Below are 11,757 nucleotides of genomic sequence, written 5' to 3' on the forward strand. Positions count from 1 at the left end.
AGACCTTTCTCGGTTTTCTTTGTGTTTGTCTTTGCATAAGCAATCTTCTTCGGTTTCTACGGCTTAACAGTAGCAACAATCCAATTTCAACTTCGTTATACGCCATCTTTGATTCCGGAGAGGTGAACTGCGCCTGCGCAATAGCCATCCTTATGCTTATGCTTATGCAACCCCGGTTCACACATATTTTTCTTATGCTTATGCTTATGTCAAAGTGTGAACCAGCTCTTAGGGAGAGGACGTAATTTTTTTTTTTGAGGGGTTGATCGATTTTTTTAAAAAATTGCTGCAAAGCAAAAATTGCTGAAAAAGAACGTGCAAGGGAGCCACGGGAAAAAAGAAAAGAAAAAAAAAAAAAAAAAAAAAAAACGGGCAAGAGCTTTCTACTATCCAGGTCCTGTGTTTGACTTGCACAAACTATTGCTCACCAAAAGAAATTTAATTTCATGTCCCAAAAAATTGCCCAGCCCCCACCCACCCCTCAAAAGAATAATGGTCCGTCCCTTATGTCGCATTGAGAACACCGGTGACATAAGCAGAAGCATAAGCACCGGGCGGTCAACCAATCATGGCTCACTTTACAAAAAAAGCGCAAACAACATGGCGGCTCCGCCATATTGTTTAAAAATTGAGGAGGGTGGTGTCCATTCTCGTCCCCAGAGTCACACGTTTGTTTGAGAAGAATATGGAATATGCTGTATTTGCGTATGTCGTTATGTTTATGTTCTGGTGTCCTCAACTTGCTTGTGGTAATGCATAGTTATGTTTATGTCTTTGTGAATAAAGCCTTAATTAAGGGCGTTTTTAACCGGATTATTCAGTCACTATAATAATCTCTGCATAACGAAACTGACCATAATTTCACCAGTGGCTTGATTAAAAATATAACACAAAGCAATCAAGCTACGATGGCCGAAGACCAAGAGTTTATATGACACTTGTTCACCAGTGATTGGGACTTTCTTTGATACATTATCATGGCACCAACTGAAAGAGAGTAGTGGTATTGACTCATTAAAGAGGAAGTGCTGAAAAATGCTGGAAACTGTTGTGAGCCACTTTGACTGGCGTACACATACCTCTGTCAAGTTTTCCTTAGCTACACTATGGAGGGCTTTTAAATACGTTTGAGATATATCGGCAAGGCACTCCCAACGTTTGTTTAAATCAAAAGGGAGGGGGATATTAATGAAAGCAGGATGATTGAATGATTGAGATAACGAGATGTTTGATGGTAGCAGTGGATGTTCTGCATACCAGGAAGTTGCACGATACCGCGGGTTATTCGAGATAGCAGGATGACGCTGCTAACATTGCTTTGGGTATTTTTGTAATTTAAAACGTTGCGAATAATAGCAGCATTATCGGCTGATCGTATAGCATTACTTTATGCTAACAGAGGTGTCTCAATATAACGGGCATACAGTGTATATCGCTAACCAGATCGTTTCAGGAATTATCAAGACTTTTACATTTATGAAGCAATTTACGAGCGATTACATTATTTAAACTGAATTTTACAAGGTTCTATTGACGATGGCTTTTAAGTATTTGCAATGAAATCCGAAGGTCTTAAGCCTTGAGATCAATTCCTCTGAAACTAATATAATAACAGCAGGAAATAACGGGCGGGATATGAACGTATTGACTTTAACCACTGATCGGTCCAATGTGATCCGGCACGTGTATCTCGGTATTGTTTTGTTTCCGCTTCCGAAGGATACGTGCTCGACAGTGACACGAGCTTGAAAAACAGGTCATCGCAGGCCTCGGTCCTCAGCATGTGAATATGGTAACTTCTTTCCACCATGTTCAGCAAAGTCGTGATCGGCTCATAACAATGTGCGACCTCATCTGTGGTCTCGGAGAAAACGTAACAACCTATCAAAGAGATGAAGACATGATTGATCTATCTATCAAAGAGAATTTAATATGCAAAAAGGATGACAAGCCGTACTTTGAACTAGGAACCGTCCGTGGAAGTCGAGAGGTTACAAAGTCAACAATTATTATTCATGATTTCATGTGCTGACAAAATGAAATAAAATATAACCAAACAACATGAAACAACTGTAGTGTCATGCAACGTCTTTCAAAAAGCCAGTTGTTTTTTCGCACAGTTTTCAACACAAAGAGACAAAAACAGGATAACGTAAATTCATAGACATGTACAAATTATGGTTTATAGATCTCTTAACATGGTTATTTACATTGCAGATAATTACGATAATTGGACCTTCCTCATCTGTGACCTCAATGCAACGTTTGAAAAATAGCAAATCTCAAAAATGGAAACCACACCTAAATTTAGATCAAAACTGTTGATGATGGGCGTGCTGGTGACGATTGATAGGAACTCCTACCTCCTCCACTATTTCCGTTACTGAGGAATGAAACATGTTAAGGTCGTCTAGCAAGTAATTAAACCAGCATAATCTTATTTTAGTATTTACATTTTTGACGAGAGAAGTGCGCTGTATTTCAGCACAAGAACCTCTTAACCACAAATCTTACTTGCCATAACACGCTTATAAAAATCCTATTAATGCTCATTGGATTAACTCTCTACACCAATTGGCGGCTTGACTGATCGATCAACCTTTGAAGCGTCCGTGGAACAACGAAAAAGGTTGACAAAAATATGGCAGAACGCATCACAAGTCTGAGATAACACAAGAAATTCGGTTCTCAGCAGTCTCAACTGTCAAGATGTTTCTAACACCGATACACCAGAGTTACCTTAATAAATTTTCAAGGTCGTATTCTGAAAATTGTGTCAGTTCTCAAACGCTCGAGCTAATTAGTGGGGGCGTGATAAAAGCCATTGATTGGGAAACGTGTCGAGTGGTAAATAGGTGAGAATGCTTACACGTGAAGCGTAAACAACGTTGAAAAGCTGCTCTATCTCTTCATCTCACTAAAAGGGAGAATCACTCGATAGCGAAAATATGGGCATGAAAACAGTTATTTTGATTTTGCCAGCTTCGAAAACAGTGACAAAGTATTATGACGATATTCGTGAAGTTTGGGTCAAAATACAAACAAACGTTTACCAGCGGGAATCCGTTTACACTTAACTTGTCATCTTAATTCTCTTTGACGTTGCTTGGAAAAAGATTTTATCTCTGCCGAAGCTTTATAGGAACCCTTGGTGTACTGAAAATGTTACCCCCATTTCCCTTACTGATTGCCATTTGTTCCTTTGTATTTCATTTCGTTTTGAGAATTACAAAAGCTATTAGTTGCAATTGTCGACAAAGATCACCTAATCTAAGGCGAAATGAGGCACTGGTTACACTATGGACAGTTAGTGCTGAAAGTAAGCAGTTTACAACCCTTATTACACTTAAGCTTGTCTAAAAATATTTCGACAACAAAATACCTATTATGCTGCCAGCAAGTGTCACAGTGCCAGACGGAATTATCATCTAACTTGACAGAGTGGAATTAAAATGTTGAGCATTTTGCTCGTGGCTGAAATTTCTGCTCCCGGACTGTCGCGGGTACTACAAAGAAAACAGACAATCAGAGTATTGATGTCAAGATTTCCTCCTTAGGGTTATAAAGGGAGTTACTGCAGGAGAAAAGACAAATAAAAAATAGTTCCATGCACGTCGCGAACGTCCAAGTGACAGTTTAATGATAGCTGAGGAAACCGCACGACTTATTCTTTGAGGACCATTGTGATATCCAAATCCTGCTTGGGAGGACATCACTTCTACATAGGAACGAGTGCAAGAAGCATCTCTGAGAAACTTGCTGATAACGTCGAAGCATTGCGGAGAAACACAACATGAAGACAATAACTTGTCTGGTGCTTGCAGTCATCTTGTTGTCCTTCATTGCAGAAAATGGTGACGGAAAAATAACTATTTTACATGAAGGCCGCGTTAGTGGGAAACCAAGAAGAAAAAGTCGGAGACAGACAGTGAGAAAGAGGCCAAGCACAACAGCAAATGAGGACAATGGCAGTACTATTCAGGATAGACGACGGCCAGTGGTATGCAATCATACTATAAATGTGTGCTTGTTACTGTTTCAAAGATTGCTTTCACTTTGGTCTCGCTATTTGTCATCAGTGAACGACCCCACGAGAAGAAAAAAATTGATTTGCGTATTTTTTTCCTTTCACAGAAATACAACAGATGGCACGAGTCCCCACACTGGATGACTTAGTAACTTTGAAACACTGTTCACCTCAGAAACAAAGCGGACAAGATACTGTTATTGACTATGTTTTCTTTATTTTCGGTTTACATTAGGTGCAACAGCTAAAGACATTTTAAATTCAGCCAAACACTAAGAGAAAAGAACCAATTTAGATAAAATCATGTGCAGGCCGCGATGTGAAGTTGAACACCTCTGGACACTTTTCGGGAGCTGTTATAGAGCTTTTTAGAGGTTAGTGCTTACTTTTAGAATAAAACTTACCGATGTAAGAGGATTAATTTGCAAGTAACACCAGGCCGGAAGCAGAGAGAATTTTTGAAAAGACGTACAACAGTTCTATTGAACATTCAGTGTTAAATACAGTTTTGATAGAAATGAACGATACATCACCTGGCAGATTTATGCTCGCAGCTTTATCTTGTTTATAGTTCTCTTGTAATATTAGAAAAAGCCATTTATTAATGTAAATAAAATATCAACATCTAAAGTGTTGAAGTTCTCAATGGTCATCTTGACTCCAACAAATAATTTAAGCGTTTTATTTTCCGTGCGTAATATTTGAAAGGCTTTTTTTTTTTGCTTTCAAATAGTTTTGAACATAACAAAGGTCACTTGACGCCTCTGCCTCGGTATTTCGGAGAATACTAACAGTGAAATGAAGGTCGTTCCATTTTATTATAACTTACCAGCGACAAAAGAAAAATTAAATGATGCAAGCAGAAACTTCTGGTAACCTCGGAAGGATTAAATTACGTGTACTTATCATCTCATAATGCAAACATTTCGGCAGTCCATATCTCCTGCAACGCAAAATATACGATCGGAATGGCTAAAAATAAACGCTCCCATTTTTTTTGGTATCAATGTGGTTCGTGAATCGCCAATAGCAATTCATATTACAACATTACGTCAGAGGTTCAAAGTACTCCCTAAAACTGTGGCACTAAGTTTAACATTGGCACCAAATCCAAGGGTGCGTTTGTCATCAAAACACTTGTTTTCGGACCGATCGTACTGATAAAGGATAAGGGACAGACCCACAATAACTAATTATCACATACTGTATATACAATAACTAATTAACTGCTAACTTCATTACAATCTATGAAAGTTATGTGTCAGTGCTGTCCGTTTTTTTTTTTTTATCACGATCTGTGAAAATCTTTCTCGTGCCACACGTGTCATGTGGTTTGGCTTGTGTCCTTTCATGGTTCGATATCCATCAGAGCAGCTTAGACACGTATCCGTGAAATGGCAACGATGTTCGCCAGATGTTTCCAAGGAAAACACGAGATGTCAAGAAGAAATCGATGACCTTGTACGCCTTTTACCCACTATTCGCCAAGACTTTTGTCTTTTCCCTGGATTCTCTTTATGATATTTACCTGATTCCTGCTGTTTGAGTTCAGTCAGGTAAAATAATTCTGGGTAACACTTGACTGGGAGAGCGATATCGCGGGCTTGGGTATGAGTTTTTTCCTTGTTTTGAAAACTGAATGGATAGATTTTCCTTTGGGTTATCCTTGCGTTTTGCTGCTGTCAGTTGCTCCCTCTCCCGCCCGCTGTGCGAAGTTTGACTGCTGCCTAGCACCTTCCCTCGTTCTCTCTTTCCGTTGTCGTGCTGATCCTGGACATCTCTGCCTAACGACTGCCACATTTTTTTGTACTTTCCCGTCTCCGAGTAACGACTCGATTTCCGTAGCGAATAATTTAGTTTTTCATTCAAGATAATCTCGAATGACGAAGATGAATCGCATTGTTCAAGCAATTGACTTTTTTGTTTGTATGCAGTAGCATGCTGAAGTGCTACCTCTGTTAGGCGTAAATCAGAAATGTTGGGCAAACTTCTACTAGTTGCATAGTTATTCGCACGTTTGTGCGCTAAAATGGAGTCTTGCTGCAGTTCACCGATTACCTGCTTCAAACACAAAGGTCGGTGTTGCCAATCAGCACCATGGATTGAGTTTTCATTGATGGGCTTTGTGAGCAAACTCTTCGACACGGTTACCGCATCCAGACTACGTCGGTGCTCTGATAACATTTGCTTCCTGAACCGAGCAGTGCTTGACTTCCTAATGCACGGAAAGGACGCCTCTTCCTCCATTATTCTAGCGACAACTTGTGACTAATGTAAGTTTCTGGCCCATTAAACGAGTGAGTTGTTATAGTTGCTCCTAGTACAGCTCTTAGCGAATTCAAAGCAGTAACTGGATTAAAGTTTTCATTAATGAAACAGTGCTTCCCTATAAAAGCACGTCAGGACAAGGACTCCACGTTGTACTTGAAATGTTCTACCACTCTCGGCGTAAAGGAAAAGCAACTAAAAGAGGGGCTATTATTTTTAAGTGGTTGCAAAAGTTTAGTCGCTAATGAGAAGTAAATGTTGTTGTATTGTTTTAAGGCTATTGTTCACTTTGTCCGACATTGTTAATTTGTGAACACAAAAAGGGTGCCCATTCACAAACTTTAATTACAATCTTGGCAACCCTAATTAATTGTTGTGTAGTTGCAAAGGCTTAAAAGTGACAGCACAAAATCCCGTGTGATGCATCAAAGTTTCCCATCGGATGGGATTCAAGAAAGTTAAATAAAAGATCGCTAAAAAACTCTCCACCGGTCAATTAACTCTGCCTAACTTCAATGCAGTCAGTTTCTGCATTTGCTTAATTTGCCAAGGGCAGCATATTCTATTGACATTCAAATAGGCCACTAGTCATTTTACAACTAAAAAGAATTGAGCAATGTCGGAAACTGGAACACTAATTAAAAATCTCTTCTAAAGTGCGCGTTTAATCTCTTAATCTCCTCATAGCTGAACTGACGAAATTTATGAAATTTCCTGTTATCTGGATTTCAGGTAATCTGAAGGATATTGGAATTGGGTAATCAGATAAGATTTAACCTGAAGTCAGATAAGTGGACTGTTCTGTCTTTTACCGCCTGATAAGTGATCGTGATCCCGTGTTTTCGAGTTCAAAATCGAGTCGGCGATAAACGTGAGCTGGAAGAGTGGAGACCTTAGGGGTGTTCCAAACAAACTTTCGATTTCGATATTGGGCAAACTGGCTATACCAGCTGCTTGGAATGATCTCGTAAACTGCTCTTTCACAACTGTTAGTCAATCAGATTAATCGTCCGGTGCGTATTTACGAACAATCCATTCTAAGTGGCGTTTCATTTGCGGTGTGTTGAATACATAGACAGTTTGACTGCGTTTAACCATCAATTTGACACGAAAGCAGATTTTCACTTACGTAAGGGAGTTAACTTGTCAGCGAAGCTTTTATCAACTTTAGCAGTGTATTGAGTTAAATTGCGTCTATTTCTGAGTTCAAAGCAGAGAAATTACGTTATTCTGTCCACGAGAGATGTTGAATATAACAAAAGCAATTCACTTCGTGGCAAAAGCACCGCTCTAGACAAAAATCGGCCTGTTCATTTAGTACATAATCTGATGACAAATAAGAAAAAAATCTTAACTGTTCTCTATCGCTCTTTTTTTGTACCTGTCATTGAAACAACGTAGAAGTGTCATACTGCGCGGAAGTTCGAGAGTTTCCCAAGGCCACCTTTCCCAATAAAAGTCTATTGCCTTAAAACTGCTCGGTCGTTCACCGATGTTTTAAAAGTGTATCGCTCATTTAAGCTATAATTAACCAACAGCTGGGAAACTTGCAACAAAATGCATGAATTGTCATCGGCAGAACTCCTTTATCAGGTAAGTTTGAGGGTGTGACATAGTCTATGTTTTTCTTGCCGCGTGTCGATTGCAGTCGCTGGATATGAGCCTGAAACAAGGCAAAACTATCTTCGGCTCTACCAATATGAATATACTGTTGACTATGCAACTGCCACTGCCAGAAGCTACCTCCTCCTTCAAAATGTCCTCTTCCTCTCCCTGCCAAACAGATCACTCTTTCTCTAGTATATCTACCACATGTAGCATTGTTGAAATCTATTTGATTTAAACTTTCTTTTTTAAGTAATTGGCCTTTGAAGGTAGTCCAAAAGATAAGAAAACGTCAGTCCTAAAAAGTACTGAAGCTATTGACCCCGATACCGAACTGAAATCTCTTGCTTTGTTTTGCTTATTTATCTGTTACATCTCAGTTGTCATAAACGTGACTTAGAGAGCGTATTCTATCTTAACAAACTTTGGGCATATCACAAATATCCTTCCTAGCAGAAGTAATATATTCATATCGCTTTGAAGTACGAACGATCACCGCTTACAAGGCGCTCATCAGACCTTGCAGGTTAGAGAGTGATCGTTTAAAAATTCAACAGTGGGGATGGAGGGATCCCGCCTGGCTGCATAGGATTAGTTTGCTTATAATGCAGATTTCCAGGCGTGTCTACAGTTAGGATACTGCGCTAGACAAACACAGATTCAAGCGAGAAGGATTTCCTTGTATGAGTTCACTCGTTGAACAATGCACCATTTGACAGCGTAATGAGTATGAATTCCCTTTAGTTCTCAAATCTAGTTTTTGTCAGGTATAAAATTCTACACGAAGTTGCTAGAAAACGACGTCGAATTTTTGGAAAACAGTGCACCCATCCCTTGTTCATCCTCGACAAATATAAAAAAGAAAAGGAAAATTGTACCGGATATGAAACAGTGGTCCTAAGACGGTAGACAAATACTGCAACCCGACGTCCTTCCCACTGAGCTATTGCAACGTCGCATGAACACAGGATGCAATTATCGACTGTTTAACAATTATGCATAAAGACGCTTCACAAAATTTTTAAAACTAAAATTACTCAGCTAAAAATAACTCAACGCAAAAACAAAATGGTTGCTTTAAAGCCAACAGAGAAATGACGGCTGCTAAATTTCAGATCCATAGCTCTAATGTTCAAGCTATACGAATGATTTCTTTAATTACACAGCATGTATGGGAGACTGCACTCGCAAGTTGCATGTAATTGCGAATTTCTGGGCTGACATTCAACCAAACCAAACAAAAATTTGCCGTTTTAATAACGGTCATACAGGATGACGTTCCATTAAATATTAGAAAAAAGGATGTTATATTCGAGCTGTACTAATTATTCATTTCATTTTATATCTTATTTATGTAATTATTTATTTGCAATATTTATATAGGCACGTCCAATTCAGCTCAAGTTGGTTTAGTTGGAGGCCAATAATTAACTAATTAACCCCAATAAATAATTAAATTATATAATTAACATAAATTAATTAACCCATTAACAATTAATTTACATATAACTTAATAAATAGCTAGTTAGTAAATAAATAACCTTAACTTAACAACTGATTGATAAGTATATTAATCAACTATAAAATGTCATAAAACGTCATGACATAATCGACCTCTGTCTGATACCAGCGTTGGCTACATTGCAAAGATGTAGCTGAAGACCCTTCTTAAATTTCTTTCCTAAGGTTGTTGTTTAGATCATTCCATGCTTTAGCCCCGCTGTAGCAAAAAGAACTTTGGTATTTGGTGGAAAGGGTTTTTGGTAGAGGCAGACGGAGAAGTGAAAGTCAGGTAGCAGGTCGGTAGGCGTGAGGCTACCGAGCCACTTGAATATCTGACTGAAGACAAATTTGATACTTCCGATACTTCTGATATTTCATTACTTTTCCCTGACCTTGAAACAAAATGTGATTTTCTCTGACTTTTCCCAGACTGTGGCTATACTGACCTTAGATATTTGGAAACAGAATGCCAAAATATCTATAAGTTTGAAGAAAAGAGATATGTTTGGATACTAAGGTTAGAGACAAACAACAGTCTAGTATACTGTCTGTGGTTACGTAATTAAACCTTACAAGTCTCAGAGCATCTAACTAATTTTTGACCACTTTTTGGGGCCTGTAGAGGCATTTATTTAGTACATGAACATTTACAGACACTTGATCGGACAACACTGTTACAAAATGTCACGAAATATGCAAGCATTGGGAAAGAAAGCTAATCTTCCATCTTTACGTACTCCAAGATATTGCTACCTTAACCTTAGCCTTAGGAATAAAAACAATTTTTCCTTGCCTAGATATAATACCATTACCTAAGGGAAACACGGGTCCTTTATTTGACCTGAGCTCCCAAAATCTATTTAACTGATTGAAACCTTGTATGTTTTTAAAAAGCAAAGTGAGAAAGTTAGACCTTACAGATATTATAAGTAGTAATTGCAAGGATTGTCATTTATGTAATAATTAGTTGTTATACTTGTTATGCATAGATAAGTGGTAGATGCTTCAAAAAGATTTGGAGGGACTTAAGATTTTGTATTTAATATCTTTAGATAGATTGGGCCGATTGTTTAAACGAAGTTTAGACAACGTCTATGAAAGTCACCGTCCAAACCGTGTTTAAATCATGACAGTGTCTAAACACCGACTAAGGAACAATAGTAAGTTAGACCTGGTCAAAGGTAGATTTAAACGCTGTTTAGCGATGTTTTCATGGTCAGCCATTTTGAAATGGAGGGACCTCTGCGCTACAAACAGTTAAGAAGCTACGCCAGTCGACGTAATATACATGTTCCACGAATTCGGCACCATAGGGATAGATTTAACCATTAGAGGAATACGACGACGAAGCCTTTCGATTGCGTTTTCGCCTTAGGAAGGACTCGGTCAGTGACCTCGTAAATATTTTGGATAAAGATCTTCAACATCAAACAAGGAGAGGTCTGCCGCTTATACCAATACAGCAAGTGCTAATTTCTTTAAGATTTTATGCGACAGGAACTTTCCGGAGGGTTATTGGCGATTTATTTGGTGTTTCTATATTTGCTGCATGTACAGTCATCCACAAGGTTTCAAGGGCTATTGCGAAAAAAAAAGACAATTCCTGTCATTCCCAGAAAACCTGGCTGATATCAAGAGAAAGTTTTATGATGTTGGGCACTTTCCAGGTGTGATCGGGGCCATCGATTGTACCCACGTCAGGATCATATGTCCAAACAAAGAAAATGCTATGGCATTTGTTAACAGGCTGCAGTTTTACTCCATCAACGTCGAAGCCGTTTGTGATAGCGATGCCTTTATTACTAATATCATAGCCCGCTGGCCTGGATCGACTCACGACTCCCGCATTTTTGAGAACAGCAACATCGCAGACAAATTAAGGGATGGTGCTCTTGATGGCATACGCTTGTAGAGCATATTTATTGACACCAATCCTCAAGCCAAAGAATGCAGGAGAAGTGTGCTACAATACTGCACGTAGGCGTACTAGGTATGTTAATGAGAGATGCTTTGCATTGCTAAAGCGACGTTTTCCGTGTTTGCACTTGGGACTGCGCACCGCCTTGGCGATACCCTCGTCATTATTGTGGCCACTGCAGTGCTGCATAATTTCGCCCTTACAAATCGAGAGCAAGACTTTGATGAAGACATTGAAGATGAAGATGTTCCATTTGACATTGTTGCTGCAGCAGACGCAAGTGGCAATGCCAAACGCCAGCTCATTATTTTACGATGCTTTGCTTAATAAGGTTAATGATTTAATTAAATTGCATGTAAGATTCATTGACAACAAAATAAGAAACGGAAGAAAACATTCACCGCAATTAATTAATCTTTTAATTCTTTTGTTTTGA

The 11,757-nt window shown here is 38.8% G+C and overlaps 3 long non-coding RNA genes across 4 annotated transcripts in view; 1 reads left to right on the forward strand and 2 right to left on the reverse strand.

Annotated features, from left to right (window-relative positions):
* Window positions 1–1,313: 1,313 nt before the first annotated feature.
* On the reverse strand, window positions 1,314–3,484 carry LOC110061729 (uncharacterized). The gene is made up of 2 exons (XR_002298011.2): window positions 3,383–3,484; window positions 1,314–1,881 (listed from the first exon to the last, which is right to left on the reverse strand). It is a non-coding gene; the product is annotated as an uncharacterized LOC110061729 (long non-coding RNA).
* Window positions 3,485–3,591: 107 nt separating this feature from the next.
* On the forward strand, window positions 3,592–4,657 carry LOC110061728 (uncharacterized). Its single transcript, XR_002298010.2, has 2 exons — window positions 3,592–4,000; window positions 4,135–4,657. It is a non-coding gene; the product is annotated as an uncharacterized LOC110061728 (long non-coding RNA).
* Window positions 4,658–11,717: 7,060 nt separating this feature from the next.
* The window catches only part of LOC110061818 (uncharacterized), a 32,660-nt gene continuing 32,620 nt past the window's right edge, over window positions 11,718–11,757 (reverse strand). For both annotated transcript variants that reach the window (XR_016209879.1, XR_016209880.1), the window contains one exon: window positions 11,718–11,757. This exon is cut by the window's right edge and continues 244 nt beyond it. This is a non-coding gene — a long non-coding RNA (uncharacterized LOC110061818).

Source organism: Orbicella faveolata, unplaced genomic scaffold, assembly GCF_042242905.1.
Source record: "Orbicella faveolata isolate gen_17 unplaced genomic scaffold, um_ofav_v1 contig_1, whole genome shotgun sequence".
In the NCBI taxonomy this organism is placed as follows: Eukaryota; Metazoa; Cnidaria; class Anthozoa; order Scleractinia; family Merulinidae; genus Orbicella; species Orbicella faveolata.